Here is a 17,254-nt window from a genome sequence, read left to right as displayed (position 1 = left end):
GAGAAATGATGGCAGTTGGCAATCTCATGAGCAAGAAATAGGATTTTAGATCAAATTCAGGGAAATCTGATAAAACAGAGAGTACAAAAGAACCAGGATGTATTTTTTTTTAATTTTTCAAATGTTTATTTATTTTTGAGAGACAGAGTGTGAGTGGGGAGGGGCAGAGAGAGACACAGAATCCAAAGCAGGCTCCAGGCTCTGAGATGTCAGCATAGAACCTGACGAGGGGCTTGAACTCACGAACTGTGAGATTATGACCTGAGCCAAAGTCAGACACTTAACTGACTGAGCCACCCAGGTGCCTCTAGGCTGTATTTTTTAAAGACATTGTTCTGTACTCCGCCAAGACCTCAAAACTACTTATGTCAGCCAAATATGGCAGTAAAACCCAATGGAGAGTATCCTTTGGTCAGGCTGGCAGGCCAGACTCCAAAAAGGGCAATCTTCAGAGTTGATCACAGAGGAGAAACAGGTAGGTGGGGCTACAAAAGGAAGGAAAGTGAAACCTAACTAAGAAGGATGGAGAAAGGCAGAGTGGGCACAGAACATGCAGTTGAGCTAAGCAGGTAATGATAAGCACCCAGCAGAGAAAAAGGATGGTTTTGTTCCAAGAAAGGTGAATTTTCAAACTTAAGTCCTGACTCAAAAAACTGGCTCCAACAGAGGATTGTTAGTGAAATTATTCTGTATAATACTATAATGGTAGATATATGTCATATATTTGTCAAAACTCATATAATGTACACCAGAAATAAACCCTATTATAAAATATGAACTTTCAATGATAATGATTGTCACTGTAGGTTCATCAGTTGCAGCAAATGCACCACTTTGGTGCCAGATGTTGATAATGGTTGAGATAGGGACAGGGCATGGGGATGGGTATACGGGAACTGTGTACTTCCCACTCAACTTTGTTGTGAACCTAAAATTGCCCTAAACAATAAAGGCTATTTTTTAATGGTTTTTGGTCCCAAAGAAATTAACTTAGCTCCCAACTTTTCCCAAATTTTTTACCCTTAAAATAAGTAGATGTGAATGACAGAAACAGGTGGCTTAAGTACACCATCATTGTAGCCACAGAATCAATCAATCTTCTAAGAAACAGCAAAAAATATGATGCAGGAAACCTAGGTGGTCCCAGTCTCTAACTGGGCTCTTCCCCTACAACTAGACTCTCCACAAGGAAAACTGACTCTCTCTTTAAATGCCCCAAGAGGAACAAAATTAACATGCCTAGAACATGATACAAGCCACCTCAAAGTCTTCCCAATCCAATCCATCACGGCAACAATAAATTTAGAACTCATCCTTAACCATCTGTTGTATGTTTCTCGAGTAATGGTAATGTGCTAGGTACACAAATTATAACACACCAGATGAAATCCCAAATAAGAGGGAATCTTGGAGCTACTCTCTCTCACAGCCCATGTTAAAGGCGTTAGGACTTCTTTAAAGCTGTGTACATGTTAAACATTTTTCCCTTTGCAAGCCCATCATTGTGTAAAAGTGCCAAAAGTGCAATATATTTTTAATAGTGAAAAAGGATAATCAAAACAAAGTCTTTTTTAAAGTTTATTTATTTGAGAGAGAGCACACTCGCATACACTTGTGTAAGAGAGAGAGAGGAATGGGGGGGGGGGGGGGTGGGAAGAGCGGGGAACACATAGAATATCCCAAGCAGGTCAGTGCAGAGTCCAACCCAGAACTTGAACTCACAAACCAAACAGTGAGATCATGTCCTGAACCAAAATGAAGAGTCCGATGCTTAACCAACTGAGCCACCCAGGTGCCCCAAAACTTTAAGTTCTTTGATAGTGCTCCATAAATCAAGATGGGACTGTATACCCATTGTTACTTTCCTACCCATTTTGTTCCTATGAACACATTAGATGGCCTAAATATCTAGATTTAACACCTCCCCCCACCCCACCCTGCCTCACTCTGCACGTAACACTAAAAAGAAATCTTTTAAAATACATGCCTTGTTCAGGGGCACTTGGGTGGCTCAGTCAGTTAAGCATCCAACTCTTGGTTTGGGCTCAGGTCATGATCTCACTGTTCTTGAGTTTGAGCCCCCCATCGGGCTCTCTGCTGTCAGTACAGAGCCTGCTTCACCTTCTCTCCCCATCTCTCTGTCCCTCCCCCCCCCCAAAATAAATGAACATTAAAAAAAATTAAATATTTGCCTTGTTCAAACCATAAGAGACTGTTTTTTTATATGAAATTTATTGTCAAATTGGTTCCATACAACACCCAGTGCTCATCTCAACAGGTGCCCTCCTCAATGCCCATCACCCACCCTCCCCTCCATCCCACCCCCCATCAACCCTCAGTTTATTTTCAGTTTTTAAGAGTCTCTTATGGTTTGGCTCTCTCCCTAACTTCTTTTTTCCTTCCCCTCTCCCATGGTCTTCTGTTAAATTTCTCAGGCTCTTAAATACAGAAAACAAACTGAGGGTTGCTGGAGGGGAGGCACGTGGGGGGATGGGATAAATGGGTGATGGGCATTAAGGAGGGCACTTTTTTGGGGCGAGCACTGGGTGTTATATGTAAGTGATGAATCACTGGGTTCTTCTGAAATCAATACTGCACTTGTATGTGCAGTATTTAAATATGTATGTTAATTTGCCTTGTTTTCTGAAACAATTTCAAAGTATAACTACCTCAATGCTGTAAAACATGTAGTTAAAGCCATTGCTTGCATTTTCAAACACTTGGAAACCAGATTTGCAAGAGTCATAGAATGAAGTTTTATGTTTAAATATCTAAATTTAAGTTTCTTCCAGGAAAAGAAGGCAAGGTTGGAGGGGGATTAAGACTAAAATACTCTGATTTGCACAAATCTTTCAAATTTCTCAATATATATGCCCGCTGACCTAGCAATTCCACTTCTAGGAATTTTCTACAAATATATTTGTATATTCACATGAATGTGAACATAAAATGATATTCTCTGCTACATCATCTATACCAGTAAAAACTGGAAAAAACCTAAATGCTCCTGAATTGTTTAAATAAATGATGTACAAAGAGCACCTGGGTGGCTCAGTTGGTTAAGCGTCCAACTTCAGCTCAGCTCATGATCTCACACAGTTCGTGGGTTTGGGCCCCGTGTGGGGCTCTGTGCTGACAGCTCAGAGCCTGGAGCCTGCTTCGGATTCTGTATCTCCCTCTCTCTCTCTGCCCCTCCCCCACTCGCACTATGTCCAAAAATAAATAAAGCATTTTTTAAAAATTTTTTAAATGATGTACTTGCCTTATGTACCAATTGTTTTTAATGAGGTTAACATATCTGTATGTCTTGTCATTAAAAGATGTCCATCATGCTCAACAGATCACTTAACAAAGTGGGAAAAGGTAAATTACAAAACAATTTTAAAGTCTGCTTTATATGAAAATTTCTTGTAAAGTATACACAAAAATGATACTGTGTTGAGGATTAAGAGAAATTTCGGTTTCTACTTTACACATCTGTCTGCATTGTTTCAAATTTTTTACAAGCTTGCAACACTTTTGTAATTTCTTTTGAAATTAAACACGAAATGCAAGAAGTCTAAATATATCAGGTTGAAAAAATGAACTGGTCCAATATATATATGAAATGAATATACACCATTACTATCATTTGCTAAATCCAAATTAATTCCTTGATTGCCCAGGTGGCATCTCAGCAAAGCCCCTCACATGTTCCTGGAAAGAAAGCTTCCAAAATTAGCACCAAACTTGCCTCAATTTCCACAGAAGCGTCAAACCTCCACTGCGAATTTCGATCCAGGGGAAATTGAGAAATAGCTTCTCTATCCCTGTCCGCGCTGAGCTCACTCCGCCGGAGAACGCACAGGGAGCGCACAGCCCTGGCGGCGTGCACTGTCAACTGGCCAGGCGCTCAACCCCGAGCGGTGGAGCTTCTGCAGCTCACGCCCCGCCCACCGAGGCTGCCCAGCTTTCGTTTCCCTTGAATGGAAAGTGAAACTCAGCGAAAGGCGGAGCGCTCCCGCGATCCTAGGCGCTGGGAAGAGAAATGAAGCTCCGCCCTCACCCACGAGCGCCAGCTACCCTGCTAGCCCCTGGGCGTTTTCGCGCTTGAGGATGTGTGCCATGCTTGCTGTCTGTGCGGTTTGCCTAACATTTCGTGAATACATGTGTCTTTTTATTTTATTTATTTATTGTTGAAATTTTACGATCCCTGTAATTAGGATGTGTCTTACAATCGTCTGGCGTTTCATAGTATACATAACAACATTCTGTCTTTGGTAATATAATTTCTGAAATTGTGTAATTTAGAGTCGATGGCTTGTATATTCGATGAAATGTGGCACACAGGTATAAAGTCCTTATTCCTTTGTTCTGCTGCTGCTCTGTGGAGCCAGCAAAAGAGGACAGACATGGTGAATAGTAGAGCTCAAAGGTAAATAGAAAGTATTCCTATTATTCCTCATTAGAACTGATAATGGAAAGATCTAATAAGATGATGCTCTTTGAAAGCATTGGTTGACACATTTCTCAAAACCATGCAAGAAAGAGTTTACGTTGAAACTGTGTAATAGGTGTTTCAAAAAAAAGTTTGGGGACGCCTGGGTGGCTGAGCTGGTTAAGTCTCTGACTCCATCTTGGCTCAGGTAATGATCTCACTGTTCCTGAGTTCAAGCTCCACGTCAGGCTCTGCACTGATGGCGGGGATTCTGTCTCTCCTCTCTGCCCCTCACCTGCTTGTGCTCCCTTAAAATAAATAAATACACAAAACAAAACAAAACAAAACAAAAGTTTGGGCCCTGAGAAGCATTTTCTGTAGTTTGCAAGGTGTCACTGAAAACCTCAGCTGGATTTTGTTCTTTTTCTTTTTTTTTTTTTTAAGTTTATTTATTTTTGTGTGCGAGAGAGACAGAAAGACAGAGAGAGAGCAGGGGAGGGGCTGAGAGAGAGAGGGAGAGAGAGAATCCCAAGCAGACTCTGGCACTGTCAGCACAGAGTCCCACAGGGGCTCCATCTCACACAGTGAGATCATGATCTGAGCCGAAACCAAGAGTTGGTCTGACTGAGCCACCAACCTACTCCTCCTTTTCCTTTTTAATTTGAAGTGGGAGGCAAGAAGCGACACCTAACTGCCTCACTTGAAAATTCTACCTAAAAACTTGGTTACAGAGGAAGATGCTTGACTGACTTCAGGTGATTATCTAGTTCTCTTTCACTGTGGAAAGATTTTAGAGAAGAGCTATTTGTCCAAGGTAAGGAACAATTAACCTGATGCTAATTTTTGTTCTAGGAAAAGGGCAAAGTTTCCTGCATGGAATAACGGCAAGTGGTATTTTAAGCAAAAGGCACACACACACACACACACACAAAAGTAAAATCAATGACTAATAAAGTGCATGTTAGAACTTATTTGCGAAGCTCATTTTTCCACAAACACATCTGGTTTCATGTGACTTGTTTGCTTATTCCATCTTCACAACTCTTTCCCTTCCTATTTTCCTCTGCATTTTATCAAGATACACTTTTAATTTTAAATTTTATTTCATTTTGCATTGGTTCCAAAAATAAATTATACATTTGCTTTTTATGTGTGTAGATTGAATCTCTCTCACAGTATTCCTTTGGGTAAACACATTCTCTTAAGAAGGAGACAGTGGAGATAAGTCAAAGCAAACAGAACTCTTAAGTTTCAATTTCCTGGCATAGATTTCAAAGTAGAACTAAAACAGATTATGACTTGCATCTGTTACCTTTCCTAAGCCATTCTCTATCCTCTGGCAATTTGTTGCCTTAATGGACTTTTTAAAACTAAATATTTTATTTTGGAAAATAAATTTAAACATACAGAGAAGTTACAAAAATATTACAATGACCCCATATACTCTTTACTCATTATATACATCTTGGCACAGTTGCTTTATTGCTTTTCTCTCTTATGTACACGCGCACATACACACACCCTATATGTATATATTTGAAAGGGGTTTTTTTTAGTTCATTTATGTATTTTGGCGGGGGGAGCACAAGCAGGTAAGGGGCAGAGAAAAGGAGAGACAGAATCTCAAACAGGCTCTGCACCATCAGCACAGAGCCTGATGAGAGTCTAGAACCCACTAACTGTGAGATCATGACCTGAGCCAAGATCAAGTGTCAGATGCCTAACCGACTGAGCCACCCAGCTGCCCCATATGTATATATTTTAAATCAGTTTTGTTTTATTTGTTAAAATATTTGAGAGGAAATTGCAGATAGCAAGATTCATCAGCCCTAAATAACCCAATGTATCTCCTAGGATCAAAGAAATGTTCTTACATAACTTCAATGCAATCATCAAATTCTGGAAATTTAGTATCAATACAATACAACTTTCTACCATATACAGTAAATATTTAAACTTTGCCAATTTCCTGATTTATAAACTTTTTTCCAACAGAGTCCAAGCCATAATCTCATTCATTTGGGCTTTTTTATTATTAAATGTTTTATTTTGAGATAATTGTGGAATCACATGCAGTTGTAAGAAATACAGCAAAGAAATTCGAGTTTTCCCATCCTGTAAAACTATAGCACACAACACAACCAAGATATTGACACCAATGCAGTCAATGTCAATACAGGACATTTCCAACAACACAAGAATCCCTCATGTTGCCCTTTTATAGCCATACCTAATTCCTTCCTGCCCCACCCCCTCCTTAACATCTGACAATTACTCATCTGTTCTCCTTTTCTCTTATTTTGTTATTTCCGTAATGTCATATATTTGGAGTCACACAGTATGTAACCTTTTGGAATTGGTTTTTCTTTTTTTCCATATAATATAATTCTCTAGAGATTTATCCAGATTGAGTATATCAATAGTTCGCTCCTTTTTATTGCTGAGTAGCATTCCATGGTATGAATGTACCACAATTTATTTAACAGTTCATCTGAAGTGATATTGAAGAATATCTGGATTATTTCTAGTTTTTTTTCTATTTACAAATAAACTGCTATTAACAACTGTGTACAAGTTTTTTTGTATGTACAGTACGTTTTTATTTTTCTGGTTTAGATGCCCAGGAGTCCAGTTTATAAGTGGTATGATGATATATGTTTAATTTTTAAAGAAATTGTCAAAATTGTTTTCCAGAATTCTTTACCATTTTACATTCCCACCAGCAAGTGTGTTTGTTATCCAGTTTCCCTGTGTCCCTGCCCACATTTAGTGTTATCACTATTTTTTTATTTTAGCCATTCTGATAGGTGTATAGTAATGTCTTGGTGTGGTTTTTCATTTAGTTTTAATGTCTCTTTAGTTTCTAGAGTTGACTTTTTATTGTCCTTTGTAACACTGACATTTTTAAAGAATTCAGGCGTGTGGTTTCCTAGAATGACCCTTACTTGGGTCTGTCAGCTTGTTTCCTCATGATTTGATTCAGGTTACACTTTTTTGGCAACAGTACTACATACATGATGTTGTGTCTTCTCTGCATCACATCAAGAGCCACCTGATGTCAGCGTGTCATGTTATTGATGAGGATAACTTTCAGCACTTGGTGAAGAGGTCTACCAGCTTTCTCCACTATAAAGTAAGTTATTTTCTTAATTAGTAAGAAATGTAAGGGGCGATATGTTGAGAATATGTAAATATTTTTTAACCCATGACAACTGCAAAAAACTTGGCACACAAACACTCCATTCAAACCCCTGCAGTGAGAAACTTGACCAAACTTTAACATGGCTTCTAGCCATCTAAAGCCACGTCCCTAGGACAACCCAGCACCCTACTGAGTTTCTGTCTGGAAAAGCTCAGGGCTGTCAAAATAATTTACTCTAACAAGCATTTGGTGATAGACCCCTGAACCTCCCTTAGAGCATTTACTAAAAATGGCTTATAATTATGAATCCTTCCTCTGTCCCTTTGAGATGTATGTGCATCTCCTACAACTCAGGACTGTCTTTCTCAAGGATCTAAAAGCCATTCCCTTGAAATACAATCTTCATCTTCTCTCAATCTCTGTGGAAAGATAAAATCCTCACTTCAATAATTGTCAGCTAGTAGATATAGCTGGCCTAGTTACATTTATAGACCAATCCTTTGTAACTTTTCACTTGAGCCCACCATACACTTAAATATAAATATACAGGTAGGTTGACAGTATAACTGGAAAAATATATCCCATGCATACAATAAAAACAGTGGCAGAAAATTATGAGGGACAGGAAAACCCATTGTATAATAACAGAAGGATCAATCCACCAAGAAGACATAGAAATCCTAAATGCATATACACTAAAAAGTACAGATGCCAAATATGTGAAGCGAAAATTGATAGAACTAAAAAGAGAAATAAATCCACATTTATAGTTGGGGACCTCACACTCTTCTCTCAACAATTGATAAAACAGCTAGACAGAAAATCAGCAAGAACAACAGAGTTCAATGATGCCATAAACCAACAGGATCTAATCAATATTTTTAGAACACTTCATCCAACAACAGCAGGATACACTTTTCAATTGCACATGGAACATTTACCAAAATGGAGCATATCAGACCACTGATACAACACACCAAAGTTTTGGGTTATAGCTTAAACAGTACTAAGAAAGAAATTTATAGCACTAAAATATTTTAGAGAAGAAGAAAGTCTCTAATCAATAATATAAGTTCTCACTGTAAGAAACTGGAAAAAAAGAGCAAAATAAACCAAAAACAAGTAGAAGGAACAAATAAAGAGGATAAATCAATGAAATTGAAAACAGATACACAATGAAGAAAAATCAGATAAATAGAAAATTAATCTTTGAAAAGGTCACTAAAATTGACAAACCTCTAGCAAGACTGACAAAGAAAAAATGAGAGAAGATACAAATTACCAATATCAGGAACTTAAAAGGGGATGCTACTACAAACCCTGCAGATATAAAAGCATAATAAGAGAATATAACAAACAACTCTACACACATAAATTTGAAAAGTTATTTGAACTGAACAGTTCCTTGAAAAACACAAACTACCACACCTCACCAATGTAGAGGAGATAGTTTGAAAACCCTGTAAGTTTTAAAGAAAATGAACTTTTAACTTTTACAGCTCCCAATGAAGAAATCACCAGACCTAGTTGGTTTCCCTGTAGTATTACCCTGATATCAAAATGAGACAAAGACAGTGAAAAAAAAAAAAAGAAACCTGCAGAACAATATCCTTTATGAATACTGATTCAAAAATTCTTCACAAAATATTAGCAAATAGAATCCAGCAATATATAAAAAGAATTATACATCTTGACCAGGTAGGGTTTTATTCCAGGGATGCAAAGATGGTTCAATATTCAAAAATCCATGTAATCCACCATATTATCAGGCTCAAAAGGAAAATAATGTGATCATATCAACTGATACAGAAAAAGCATTTGACAAAATTTAACTCCTATTTATGATTTAAAACTCTTAGAAACTAGAAAAGAGGTAAACTTACATTAAACTTATATAACTCCATCTATGTAACATTTTCAAGGAAACAAAATTATGGAGATGGGAAACAAATTAATGATTGTCAATAGCTAAGGGTTAAAGGAGGAGGATGAGTGTCAATATAAGGGGGTAGTAGGAGAGATATCTTTGTGGTAATGGAACACTTATCCTGACTGGAGTTGTTAATTACACAAATCTACACATGTGATAAAATGGCACAGACATACCCACAAATGGTGCAATGTCAATTTCCTGGTTTTGATATTATGTAAAATATAAGTGTTGGAGGAAATGGTGTAAAGGAAATACTTAACCTCTCCATACCATTTTTGCAATGTCCTGTGATCTATATTATCTTACCATTAAGGTTTTTTAAGAAATGGTAATGGGCATTTTTGTTGGACCGCATTAAATTCATAAATTAACTTGGGAAGAATAATGTTTATTTTATTGACAGTTACCATCCAATAATAAGGAAGGTCTTTAAATTTGTTCAAGTCTATTTTTGTGTCTTTGAGTTTAAAGTTTTCTCACAAAGACTTCTAAACATTTCTAGTTAAGTCGTTATTTCTAAGTATCTCTGTTTTCATTTCTGTTGCTAATGGAGGCTTTGTCCTCCACTAACCAATTTTTAGTATTTGTGAAATGAAGGCTATTAATTCTTAGAAGTTAATTTAATACCCTGCTACCATACTGACATATTTTAAGTTAGTCTTATCGCATAGGGTTTTCCAAATGTACCATCATATCATCTACAAATAGAAATAGTTTTACTTCATTTCAAACTACTGTTCTATTTTCCCTTACCTAAATGCATTAGCTAATACTTCAAGTACAATTTCAATAATAGTGGAAATCCTAGGCATCCTACATCCCTGCCTTGTTCTTAATCTTAGTGAAATGCCTCCAATGTTTTCCCATTATGATGTAAGCTCTAAGACTGCTGGAATTCTTAATATTGAACTATGGTTGAGTTCCTGGAAAGAGTCCTTCTTGGCTGTGCTATACTTTTCAATGTATGAATTCTGTTTGATAATATTTTACTAATGATTTTTGCATTGGCATTTATAAGAAAGACCATTTATATTTTTATTCCCCACACGCACACACACACACACACACACACACACACACATTGCAAAATAATGGAAACTGCTTAGAAAGTCTATATTCTGTCTAATTGACCATGAGCCAAATAGCCTTAAATTTTAGACTTTAGTTTCTAAGTCCAAAACACAATATATAAAAAGTCGCATGAGGAGTTCCACTCTGCATATTCATGAAAAAAGGTGGGTAAGTCAAGGCTCACTTTTACTCTTGGGAATTATGCTGCACAAGAGAAGGAAATATAACCTAAAACTACAAAATTTAATTAGTGTTTTATTAGTGTTGTATTCCTATTTATCCTTATTGCCCCACTCTCACTTTCATCTCTAAAATGGTCAGCATTACAAATTGTCACAACACCTAAAAAATAAAAAAATAACTCATTTTTAAATGTAGACAGTTTAAACTCACAACACAAAAGAAAAGTTTTCAATATCTTTAGTAGATTTTCATTGTAATAGGAAAAGTGATTCCACTGGGATTGACTCAGTGACCCTTAAAAACTCAGAATAGTGGGGCTAGTGGCAATTTTATGTTAGAGAAAAGTTAAATGCTGATCAAATTGCTGATACAATCAGCAGTTTAGAGAAAATAAACATACTATCTTCTTTATTATCTTTTTCCTTAGTATGTTTATTTTGGAACCTAAGCTGATTGCTATCAAAAAGCTACAGGTCCGTCCCTTTTATTGAAAGTTCAAGACTCATTTTGTTGCCTGATTGCTGATGCTAGAAATTCCAATACTATGTTAAACAACAGTGGTGAGAGTGGACATCCCTGTCGTGTTCCTGATCTCAGGGGGAAAGCTCTCAGTTTTTCCCCATTGAGGATGATATTAGCTGTGGGCTTTTCATAAATGGCTTTTATGATGTTTAAGTACATTCCTTCTACCTCGCCTTTCTCGAGGGTTTTTATTAAGAAAGGATGCTGAATTTTGTCAAATGCTTTTTCTGCATCAATTGACAGGATTGTATGGTTCTTTTCCTCTATTAATGTGATGTATCACATTGATTTGCAAATATTGAACGAGCCCTGCAGCCCAGGAATGAATCCCACTTGATCATGGTGAATAATTCTTTTTATATGCTGTTGAATCCAATTTGCTAGTATCTTGTTGAGAATTTTTGCATATATATTCATCAGGGATATTGGCCTGTAGTTCTTTTTGCTGGGTCTCTGTTTGGTTTGGAATCAAAGTAATGCTGGTTTCATAGAATGAGTCTGGAAGTTTTCATTCCCTTTCTATTTTTTGGAACAGCTTGAGAAGGATAGGTATTATCTCTGCTTTAAACATCTGGTAGAATTCCCCAGGGAAGCCATCTGGTCCTGGACTCTTATTTGTTGGGAGATTTTTGATAACTGATTCAATTTCTTCACTAGTTATGGGTCTGTTCAAATTTTCTATTTCTTTCCATTTGAGTTTTGGAAGTGTATGGGTGTTTAGGAATTTATCCATTTCTTCCAGGTTGTCCAGTTTGTTGGCATATAATTTTTCATAGTATTCCCTGATAATTGCTTGTATTTCTGAGGGACTGGTTGTAATAATTCCATTTTCATTCATGGTTTCATCTATTTGGGTCCTCTCCCTTTTCTTTTTGAGAAGCCTTTCTAGAGGCTTATCAATTTTGTTTATTTTTTCAAAAAACCAACTCTTGGTTTCATTGATCTGCTCTACAGTTTTTTTGGCTTCTATCTTGTTTATTTCTGCTCTGATCTTTATTATTTCTCTTCTTTTTCTGGGTTTGGGTTGTCTTCGCTGTTCTGCTTCCAGTTCCTTTAGGTGTGCTGTTAGATTTTGAATTTGGGATTTTTCTTGTTTCTTGAGATAGGCCTGGATTGCAATGTATTTTCCTCTCAGGACTGCCTTTGCTGCATCCCGAAGCGTTTGGATTGTTGTATTTTCAATTTCATTTGTTTCCACATATTTTTTAATTTCTTCTCTAATTTCCTGGTTGACCCATTCATTCTTTAGTCTCCATGCTTTTGGAGGTTTTCCAGAGTTTTTCCTGTGGTTGATTTCAAGCTTCATAGCATTGTGGTCTGAAAGTGTGCATGGTATGATCTCAATTCTTTTACACTTATTAAGGGCATCAAAATTGGCAAAGATGAAGTCAAGCTTTCACTTTTTGCAGATGACATGATACTATACATGGAAAACCCAATAGACTCCACCAAAAGTCAGCTAGAACTGATACATGAATTCAGCAAAGTCGCAGGATACAAAATCAATGTACAGAAATCAGTTGCATTTTTATACACCAATAATGAAGCAATGGAAAGACAAATAAACTGATCCCATTCACAATTGCACCTAGAAGCATAAAATACCTAGGAATAAATCTAAACAAAGATGTAAAAGATCTGTATGCTGAAAACTATAGAAAGCTTATGAAGGAAATTGAAGAAGATACAAGGAAATGGAAAAACCTTCCACGCTCATGGATTGGAAGAATAAATATTGTTAAAAGGTCAATACTACCCAAAGCCATCTACACATTAAATTCAATCCCAATCAAAATTGCACCAGCATTCTTCTTGAAGCTAGAACAAGCAATCCTAAAATTTGTATGGAACCACAAAAGACCCTGAATAGCCAAATATTGAAGAAGAAGACCAAGCGGGAGGCATCACAATCCCAGACTTTAGCCTCTACTACAAAGCTCTAATCATCAAGACAGCATGGTATTGGCACAAAAACAGACACATAGACCAATGGAATAGAGTAGAGAACCCAGAATTGGACCCACAAAAGTATGGCCAACTAATCTTTGACAAAGCAGGAAAGAATATCCAATGGAAAAAAGACAGTCTCTTTAACAAATGGTGCTGGGAGAACTGGACAGCAACATGCAGAAGAATGAAACTAGACCACTTTCTTACACCATTCCACAAAAATAAACCCCAAATTGGAAGACAAACCTGAATGTGAGACAGGAAACCATCAAAACCCTAGAGGAGAAAGCAGGAAAAAAACCTCTCTGACCTCTGCCGCAGCAATTTCTTACTCGACACAACTCCAAAGACAAGGGAATCAAAAGCAAAAATGAACAATTGGGACCTCATCAAGATAAAAAGCTTCTGCACTGCAAAGAAAACATCAACAAAACTAAGAGGCAACCGACAGAATGGGAAAAGATATTTACAAATGACATATCGGATAAAGGGCTAGTACCCAGAACCCACCAAACTCCACACCTGAAAAACAATCCGGTGAAGAAATGGCCAGAAGACATGAATAGACACTTTTCTAAAGAAGACATCCAAATGGCCAACAGGCACATGAAAAGGTGTTCAACGTCACTCCTCATCAGGGAATTATAAATCAAAACCACACTGAGATACCACCTCACACCAGTGAGAGTGGCTAAAATGAACAAATCAGGAGGTAGAGATGCTGGAGAGAATGTGGAGAAATAGGAACTCTCTTGCACTGTTGGTGGGAATGCAAACTGGTGCAGCCGCCCTGGAAAACAGTGTGGAGGTTCCTCAAAAAGTTAAAAATAGATCTACCCTATGACCAACAATAGCACTGCTAGGAATTTACCCAAGGGATACAGGAGTGCTGAGGCATAGGGACATTTGTACCCCAATGTTTATAGCAGCACTTTCAACAATAGCCAAAGTATGGAAAGAGCCTAAATGTCCATCAACTAACAAATGGATAAAGAAGTGGTTTATATACACAATGGAGTACTACGTGGCAATGAGAAAGAATGAAATCTGGCCAATTGTAGCAACATGGTTGGAACTGGAGAGTATTATGCTAAGTGAAATAAGTCGGGCAGAGAAAGGTACCATATATTTTCACTCATATGTGGATCCTGAGAAACTTGTCAGAAGACTGGGGGGGGAGAGGAAGAGGGGGGAATTTACAGAGAGGAAAGGAGGCAAAACATAAGAGACCAATACTGAGAACAAACTGAGGGTTGTTGGGGGGTGGGGGAGAGGGGAAAGTGGATGATGGGCATTGTGGAGGGCACCTGTTGGGATGAGCACTGGGTGTTGTATGGAAACCAATTTGACAATATATTATATATATTATATTGGGCCATACTTTTGTGGGTATATATATATATATATATATATATATACAACTTTCACAGAAAAAAAAGTTCAAGACCCAGGACTGCAGGTGTTGGAGTGAGGAATGCATGTGATTATATATGCTGCCATATTAGGAATAACTAAGAAATACATTGAGAAATTGGGGCAGAAAACTAAAGAGAATTTCGCTACATATTATATTAACTATGGACTCTTCTAATTCCTGGGATAAAGTATTTAAAAGGTAAAAATTGATATATTTTTTTTGTAAATAAAAGTGACTTGGGAATCCCTAAAAGCTGGCATCAGGATTCAAGAGCCTGGGTAATCCAAACCCAGTGAGCTAAACAAGAAACCTACAAAAGGCTGTTGCACAATTATCTAGCATCTGCCAAACTTGCTTTACAACCATAAGAAGCCTCTAGCTAATTCCCTACTAGGGAAAGAATTAGTAAACTGCCTATCTCAAGGAATGGTAGAGAATCACCCACTTTCCTATTTACCCTCTTCAGAGGGACACCTAACTCCAGTTCTAAAAGTCAATAATCCTACTTCATGAAGAGAGCCATAAAAGTTGAGCAGGACTGGAGGTATCTAACCCCATGATTGGCCAGGGATTTAACCACATGAAAAAAAATAGAAGAGGAGAGATGGGGTGCCTGGGTGACTTAGTCGGTTGAACGTCCAATTTTAGCTCCAGTCATGATCTCATGGTTAGTGAGTTCAAGTCCCACATCGGGCTCTGTGCTGACAGCTCAGAGCCTAAAGCCTACTTTGGATTCTGTATCTCCCTCTCTCCCTTCCCGCCCCCCCCCCCACTCTCACTCTGTCTCTCAAAAATGAACAAACGTTAAAAAAAAATAGAGGAGAAACTAGGGAAAATACATCCAAAGCCCCTACACATCATCCCTGAAACTTTCCTGTAGCCCTATCCCCCTTTATTCATACCTCTTAAACAGCACTTCTGTGACTGCCATTCCTGTTAATTTAACCTAATTCACATAGATCTAGAGGAAAGGAACATACCATAAGTTATTTACCACCGCCTTAAACCCTGACCTTGAGGATGTATAATTTTCTCCCTGGGTAGGTGACAGTTATACACTCAGGAAGTCCTTGAGGCTTATCTGAAATCCATGGGTAGGTCTCTCAACTTCTATCAAGAGGGAATATGCTCCTTCCTGAGCTCCTGACCCTGCTTCTCTAATACATTTCTTTAATAAATTTGTCTACACAGCTATGTAGACACCTATGGGGACTTGGTGCAGGAATGATCCTCAGTCAAGGGAGGTCACAATGGACAGCAGAACTGGACCTCATTGGGGTTTTTTTAGCACCATGATCTCCTTCATAGAAGAGCAAGAAAGTAAGGTCTCTCTGAAAACAATCCTCTAGAAGTGATCAGAATTCTTCCTTTTTTTGGAACATTTTATTCTATCTTTCTGAGGGCTCCCAAGGAATATACAACAAAAATCTAGGGAAAGTCAACAATTAACAAGGTGTGCATCTAATACATAGGGACCTACCGTGTGCCCAACCTTGGGTATCTTACCAGTAGTAGTTTCTTAAAAGCAGATTTTTGATTTTCCTAAAATCCTACCAGAGCTGCCAACTTCAGGGAACAGATGTATTAACTCATCCTCTCTTTTGTAAATGCTTTTTTTGTTTCTCCCCTATCCATCATTTTATGAAGCAGCAGTTGGAAAATGGGCACAGATATCAAGGCATAGAAATCATGTAGGGTAGACAATAGAATTGGTGATCCATGTTATCTGAGCTCTCTATGAGCAACATATCAACTCTGTAAACTTCAGTATTTTCATCTACAAAATGAGCAGAATATCCATTTTGAGATTGTTGGGAGGATTACAGATAAGGTATATGTGTATAAAAACTATAGTATATCCTGCTTAAAACCTTCCAAATGTTTGTTTCACTTAGAGAAAAATCTAAACTTACCATAGTCTATCGGCTAAATATTCTCTGGCCCCAGCTTGGCTCTTGGATCTTATCTCCATCTCACACTATTCTCCAGGCACACTGACCTCCTTTATGTTCTTCAGACATTCCAATCTTGTTCCCACATCTGTGTTTTGCTCTATATCCGGCATCCTTTGACTTTACGTGATGGCTCTCTCCTGTCTTTCAGATCTCCATGAAGCCCTTTCTGACCACCCAGTCTAAAAGAGCACCCTCCCCAGATACTTTCTCTCATCACAGTTGTTGTTGTTGTTGTTGTTGTTGTTGTTGTTGTTTTACTTTATAGCAGTCAACACTACCTGAATTATCTCATTAATTTATTTGTGTTTTTACAAGGGCAGGAAATATGTGTGTATTGTTTCTCTCTCTAACAGTGCCACTTCCTTCCTGGAATCTTCCCAATGCCCAAATCTTTCCTTTCCTGAGTGTTTCACCATTCCACAGCCAGGAGACTATGCTTTGGGGTGAGCGTAGCCTAATCTAGAATTTAAAATCCTGATTAGGTCTCTTCACAAAGTGTAACTTGGCTTCACCCTAACCTAGAGACTCAGTTTTTTCATGACACAAAACTACTTTTACCCAAAGGAGTGTCTGAACAACTCAGCATCCATTTTCGGCCCAGTCACTCATAGGCACTGGTGTCATACACCTTACACACAGAAATTAGGCTAGGTACAGGAGTGTA

This window comes from Panthera pardus, unplaced genomic scaffold (genome assembly GCF_024362965.1).
Source record: "Panthera pardus isolate Hobbes unplaced genomic scaffold, ASM2436296v1 HiC_scaffold_6, whole genome shotgun sequence".
NCBI classification, from domain to species: domain Eukaryota; kingdom Metazoa; phylum Chordata; class Mammalia; order Carnivora; family Felidae; genus Panthera; species Panthera pardus.
Note: the sequence above shows the minus strand (reverse complement) of the source record.